Source organism: Hyperoodon ampullatus, assembly GCF_949752795.1.
Source record: "Hyperoodon ampullatus genome assembly, chromosome: 6".
NCBI classification, from domain to species: domain Eukaryota; kingdom Metazoa; phylum Chordata; class Mammalia; order Artiodactyla; family Ziphiidae; genus Hyperoodon; species Hyperoodon ampullatus.
Window position 1 is genome coordinate 70,760,766 of NC_136919.1, and position 7,074 is coordinate 70,767,839.

The 7,074-nt window shown below is 41.9% G+C and overlaps 1 pseudogene across 1 annotated transcript; it reads left to right on the top strand.

Annotated features, from left to right (window-relative positions):
* Positions 1-1,810: 1,810 nt before the first annotated feature.
* Positions 1,811-2,941, top strand: LOC307054447 (thyroid transcription factor 1-associated protein 26-like; annotated as a pseudogene). Its single transcript has 2 exons — positions 1,811-2,375; positions 2,754-2,941. The product of its transcript is annotated as a thyroid transcription factor 1-associated protein 26-like (transcript).
* The last annotated feature ends 4,133 nt before the right edge of the window (positions 2,942-7,074 follow it).

The following is a 7,074-nucleotide window of genomic DNA, read 5'->3' on the forward strand; positions in this document are numbered from 1 at the left end:
TCGTTGTGCATATCATTGCATGTCTTTCCTCTTCTTATAAGGACACCAGCCATTGGGTTAGTGCCCACCCTATTCCAGTATGACCTCATGTTAACTAATTACATCTGCAAACACACTACTTCCAAATAAGGTCACATTTGGAGGCTCCAGGTGGACATGGAATTTGGGGGGAACATTATTCAAGCTGCTACGGTACTTCATTTCATTCTTGGAGCAACTTGTGGTCTAGATACTGTTAGACCCATTTTACATATGAGGAAACAGTTGACATCGAGCAGCCTTTCCTCAGTTGCATGGTTGTACTTGAACTCAGGCTTCTGAGGCCCCATTACACCATGAGGCTTTTCAATAGTGAGACTCAAACCTGATGGCAAGAAAAGGCCAACTTGCATGCAGTCCTGATGACCAATCCAATTCCGACCTCCTCGTTTCTCTTGGGCTCATAAGAGTGGGGTCAGAAGAGACAGGGTAGGTTTTCTAAGCCATGTTTCTCTAACGTGTTCTAGTCCTCTTCACATGCCTTGCCTCTATGTCCTCCCCCAACCTAATTGTTTTTATTCTGAAAAAGCAGCATTCTCGTTTCCTCCTTCTCATTCTTTTTACTTTATCCCTTAAAGAAGAAGGAATGAAATTTGTAGTAGCTACAAATGGGAGTGGCTGCATAGGCCCCAAGAACAGGGCTGTGTGGGGAACTGCTTCTCCACCCACAACTCCAGGCATGTAGTTTCAGTGAGCATTGCCTGTTCTTACTTGACCTCCCTTCCTCAGCTACCGTGATTGGCTGAGGAATGGGCATATGTCCTCTGCAAGACTCTAAGAGCTTAGTGTCTATAGAGTCCACACACCACCCACCAGAGCTCCTGCCCCTCTTTAGCAGGGAGATATACTCCCCCATTGTTTCCCTTCTTCTACCTCATCTGGGCTCCCTCCTGTCTCAGTCTACATCTCTCCACCCTTCCCTCTGGGCAGCTCAGTTTTTCCTCCACACCTAGGCTTGGGAAAACAGACTCATCTCAGCACAAAGGAAAGCCCTGGGGTTTTCACAACAGGGCCCAAATAAAACTCAAAGTTATATCTCAGCACATTTTCCTGCCTCATAAATCTATATGCCTCAAAAAAAATACTGGAGGAGTAGATACCAAGGTGTTAACAGGGGTGTTTCTGGGTGGAGGACTTGCACATGGTTTTTTACTTTCTCTTTTTTCCCTTCTATTTTACTTTCTAAATAACTTGCCATGGACACATTTTTTTAAAAAAAATCAGCAATGGAGAGTATAGTTAAATTGCTAAACAACAGCAACAAGAAAACATTTTTAGAACTTGGCATAGTTGCACTGATACTTAGTAATGGGAAATTGGAATTTAGGTCATAAATATTGCATAATAATGATCTCACTAGTGTACACAATCAGTCTACAAAGCTCTTTTCATTTTCTAGAAGGGAAGGTTGAGGTGAAGAGAGATTACGTGGCTTAACCAAGGACTGATCACCTTGTTAGTGCAGGGCAGGGTTCATTTCTGGTTTTTCCTCCCAAAATATTTTCCTACAAAAGCAATGCGATACAATGCAATGTGATATGATATGATGCATTATAAATATGTGAGGGAGATTAAGAGGTACAAACTTCCAGTTGCAAAATAAATGAGTCCCAGACATAAAATGTACAGTATGGGGAATATAGTCAATAATTATGTAATATCTTTGTGCAGCGACAGATGGTAACTAGACCTTATCATGGTGATTATTTTGAAATGTATAGAACTATTGAGTGAGTCCTTTGTGGTTTTCTGGTGACATGGTTGGTGTGCCATGGCACTGGTGAGGCTGGCAGCAAGGTGGCAGGCAGGGAATTTTGGGACACGTGGTGAAGGAGCTTCATAGGTAGGATTCAAGAATAAGAATGTGAAACAGAGGATATGGCAATCTAACCAACTGCAAGCCTTCATGGGGAGTGTTCTTGAGGGACAAGAACACTGCATTTTGAAAAGGAAAGATTCAGCAAAATTACAAGAAATTACTATGGAGGGTAAAGAAGGCTCAAACCACACAGGAGTCCCAATTCACAGATTGGTACCCTGATCATCTGAAACATCTCTATTTAGATGAAGAGGAAAGACTCAAGAATCAACTTAGAATAGTTGACCAGCCTTTGTTAGAACAAGTTGACTGGCCTTTGTCAGAAGAACAAGTTGATCAGCCTTTGTCAGAAGAGCAATGTAACATTGACCAGGCATTGTCTGAAGAACACTGTAGCAATGAACAACCTCAGCCAGAAATAATGTAGCATAAGAGTAAACTCCATTACTATGCCAAAGAAAAATAAAAGAAAGCATCAAATCAAAAAGCACAGGAAGGGGACTTCCCTGGTGGCACAGTGGTTAGGAATCTGTCTGCCAATGCAAGGGACACAGGTTTGATCCCTGGTCAGGGAACTAAGATCCCACATGCTGCAGAGTGGCTAAGCCCACGCACCACAACTACTGAGCCTGCGCTCTGGAGCCCATGAGCCACAAATGCTGAGCCCACATGCCACACCTACTGAAGCCTGCACGCCTAGAGCCCGTGCTTCGCAACGAGAGGGGCCACTGCAATGAGAAGCCCGCACACCACAACGAAGAGTGGTCCTTGCTTGCCGCAACTGGGGAAAGCCTGCACGCTGCAGTGAAGACCCAATGCAGCCAAAAATAAATAAATAAAATAAATAAATTTATTAAAATTTTTTTTTTAAAAAGCACTGGAAGAATATGAACAGGTACAAGCTAAGTGTGTTGCTAAGAAACAAGAATTTGAGAGTAGAAAACAAGAGAGAGAAGAAGCTCAAAGGCTCTACAATAAGAAGAAAAAGTGTTCAAAATATTGAGCAAAAGGACTATAAAAGGCCAACCAAACTTGAATTTACAAATGGAGTAGCTTCTTAAAAAAATACAAGAACAAAATTAAGTCAGACATGTCATCCTTAATCAAGGGTTAAAATATCTGCCGTTTACTGAGTTCTCTGTATACGTACTAAACCTCCTAACAATTAACTAAATTTATCGGCAGAAACTGGGTTGCTAAGCTATGCTAAATTTAAAATGTCCAAATATATTTGTTTTTGTAAGAGAAAATTTTCTATGTATGTTCTACATAATATTCTTTTATAAAAAATTTATTTGCATCTGAAGGAAGGTTGGCCTGGAGAACTGAAAGAACCTCCTCCTATTTGAGAGACAGGTTCAAGCATATAATACTTTTGCACCATATGAAATTCAGATGAAATAAAATGTTAAAAAAAATGGAGTTACTATGTTGTATACGAGGAACTAACATAGTGTTGTAGATCAATTAACCTTCAAAAGCAAACAAACTCATAGAAAAAAAAGATCAGCTTTATGGTTACCAGAGTTAGGGGTGGGTGGAGGGGGAACTGGATGAAGGCAGTCAAAATGTACAAGCTTTCAGTTATAAGGTAAATAAGTACCAGGGATGTAATGTACAACATGATAAACATAATGAGCAATGCTATATGTTACATATGAAAGTTGTTAACAGAGTAAATCCTAAGAAAGGGAAATTTTTTTTTTTATTTCTCTGATTTTGTATTTATATGAGATGATAAATCTTCACTAACTTATTGTGGCCATCATTTCATGATGTATTAAGTCAAATCATGATGCTGTACACCTTAAACTTATACAGTGTGGTATGTTAATTATGTCTCAATAAAACTGGAAATAAAAAAAATGCTCACATAAAGTACCTAGAACAGTGCTTGCCACATAGCAGGTGCTAAATCAGTGTTAGCTATTTCAGGTCCAAAAACAAAGTCCAGTATTTCCCGCTCCGCTAGGCCTTACAGGGAAGAAAAAACAGAACACAGCCTAAGTGTGAGAAAGAAATGCACCCAGGGTTTTTGGGACATGGGCAAAGAGGAAGAGCTCAGGAAGGGGTGAGAACTACAAGAAGCCAGCACTTTACCTAGAACCAGCCTTAGCAACCCTCCTAAAGTCAGGAACCAAACTCTTGATATGAGTTTACCTGGAATGTGACAAAAAGGAATGATGGTTAGCCCCCTCTCTTGAAAATGGGGATAGGGGATTCAGAGGTGGGGAGAAAGTCAAGGCAGAGGGGATTAGATGGAGGAGGGAGGAGTCCATATGTGGGCCACCCTGAAAACTGGCTTTCCTTGAGTTGTGGTCAACCCAGGGGCTGGAGGTTGGTCTCTTGCCATCATACCAGAAGTCACGTACTTGGCTTGGAATCCCACGTGGTCTCCACCTGCCAAAGAAGGCCTTTGCTCAAAGTGAGGGAAGGGAAAGTGTGGATGGATATTCTGGCCAGAGCAACTGAGGTGGCTGTTTTTAGAAGGAAGGAGGTCCAGGTTTGGCTCACTTTCTGAAAGGCACTCATATAAAAGAGAGTTTTATGGTTTGATGTAAACTGATGATTAAGTACTTTTCCTGTCCTAGCACCCACCATGTTACTGAATGGAGAATAAATAACTGGGGAGATGGCTCCTTGTTGAGAAAAAAGTTACTAAAGTCACAAAGGTCAAGTTTCATTAAGGTCAAATTCCTCAGGTAAATCTCCCAATTGCAGGGGTGGGGGCAGGAAATGAGGGTGGAGAAGAGAGGGGTATGGGAGAAGTTGAACTGCTCCGCTGGCCTTTAACAATGAAAAATAAAAGAGAGGGATTCAAGACAAGGAGGAGGTTCTGGAAGGCCTGGAAGGAATGTGTCCTGTCCTCTTCTTCTCTCATTCTTGGGGAGAAGAAGGAGATGTGGGACACACATCCTTGACATTTGAGAGTGCCCTTATGTAGAGATTAATACCTGCTTCTTGCCTGAAATTTCTGAAGGGGGAGGTTCACTGGAGTTTAGGGGGGTGAGGGTGTGAAGGGCTGTAGGGTTGTTTTCAGGGATGAAGAAAATTCAGGCACCCCTCATTCCAGGACCCTGAGCCTTTAGTGACCTCTGAACACCCCAAAAGTTATTGTGGCTTCAGGTGACACAGAGGGAGGGAAATCAGGGGCACAGGAGTCCTGGGCCCTTATCAGGACCACTGACATTAGACTGACCAGGGGGAGCCTGGGAATATTTCCCTCCCCCGCTCCAAGATAACAGAGCCACAGTTTAGCCTGTTCTGGGAGAAAGGGGGGATATTTGAAAAGCACATATGATTGGAATTTCAAGTGGGACTGGATTCTAGCAGTTCCCCCAAAAGTTAAACATAGATTTACTGTGTGACCCAGCATTCTACTCCTAGGTATATACCCAAGAGAATGAAAATATATGTCTACACAAGATGTATACATGATGTGCGGACACCAAGGGGGGAAGTGGCGGGGGGCAGGTGGTGGTGGGATGAATTGGGAGATGGGGATTGACATATATACACTAATATGTATAAAACAGAGAACTAATAAGAACCTGCTGTATAAAAAAATAAATAAAATAAAATTCAAAAAAAAAGATGTATGCATGAATGTTCATAGCAGCATTATTCATAATAGCCAAAAAGTGGAAAGAACTCAACTGTCCAGCAACTGGTATATGGACAAATAAACTGTGTTATATCCATACAATGCAGTATAATTTAGCTTAAAAAAGGAATGAAGTATTGATACATGCCACAATATGGATGGACCTGGGAAATATCATGCTAAATAGAAGAAGCACATATTGTAAAATTCCATTAAATGAAATGTCCATAATAGACAAATCCATAGGAACAGAAAATAATGAGTGGTTGCCTAGAACTAGGGGTATGGGGGGGAGGTAGATGGATGGCTGATAAAGGGTATGGGGTTTCATTTCCAGATGATAAAAATGTTTTTAAGTTGGTTGTAGTGATTGTTGCACAATTCCATACATATACAAAAAAAAAAACGCTGAATGGTACACTTTAAATAGGTGAATTGTATGGTATGTAAATTATATCTTAAAAAGCTGTTAGAAAACATGGGGCTGGATTGAGTCGCAATAAATGATCTGCAAATTATGAAACTGGACTGAGATGTGATGGAGGTCACTCTGCCCAACGGGCTAGGAGGTTTGACGGGATACTGTTGGCAATAGTTACTAGAAAACAGTTGCTAGCATCTTCAACCATGTAGCCCAGATAAGCTGTTCAGAGAGAACCTATGAAAGAAGCAGACGAGAAAGAGAGACAGCCCTAACTAGAATCTTGGTCCTTGTTTCAGGCCCTTTCACAGTCTGGGTTGTGGTCCCAGTGTCAGGTTTGGCCAGATACCTGTGTGGAATTATGATTTTTGCTCAAGTGCATCTCTGCTACATCGGACAGTTCTAAGAACACAAAGGAGCAAAAATGCCTGAGATTTACCTACTGCTGCATGCCGACTAGGCCTGACCTCGTTTTTAGGGTGGTTGGGAGGAGAAGGACAAGGTAGACCTACAGAACCAAATAATCTACATGTGTTCTAAATTTTCTCCTTTTTCCTTGTCCTGACTCATCTCTGGGAGGAGAGAGGGAGGCAAAACTGTTGAACCCAGACATCTAGGATTGCTGTAAGATGAACCTGGTGTGGTCCCTGCAACTCAGACTGAAGGGTCCCCAGAGTCCCAAAATTTTAGGAACTCTGCACCAGAAATGGAGACAAAAGACCAAATATATATTTCTCATTATAAATCACAATATCACACAGCCATTTCACCCAGGGACTTCCTAACCAGGGCTGATCAAGACTACAATATGTTCCCAGGACTAAATGGATGAGGGAATCTATCACCTGAAGCCTGAACCTGGGGAAGCAGATGCAGTGCTTGACCAAGTGGAGGGGACATCTGAATTCGTTGTCACATAAAGGAAGTCTGAGGTTCCCACACTGGTCTTTGGTTTCAATTCGGTTCGGAAAAAAAAAAAAGTGAAATGATGATTCATCTCTTCAAATTCAGTAAGGGGCAGAGGAGACTGCTGACTCATGTTTTGGGGTCAGATCAGTGGTTCCCAAACCTGGCTGCACGGCAGAATCCCCTGGGGAACTTCAAAAACATACAGATGCCTGGGCACTACTCCAGACCTCCTGATTCAAAATCTCCAGGGGTGGGGTCCAAAAATCTGTATTTTTCAAAATT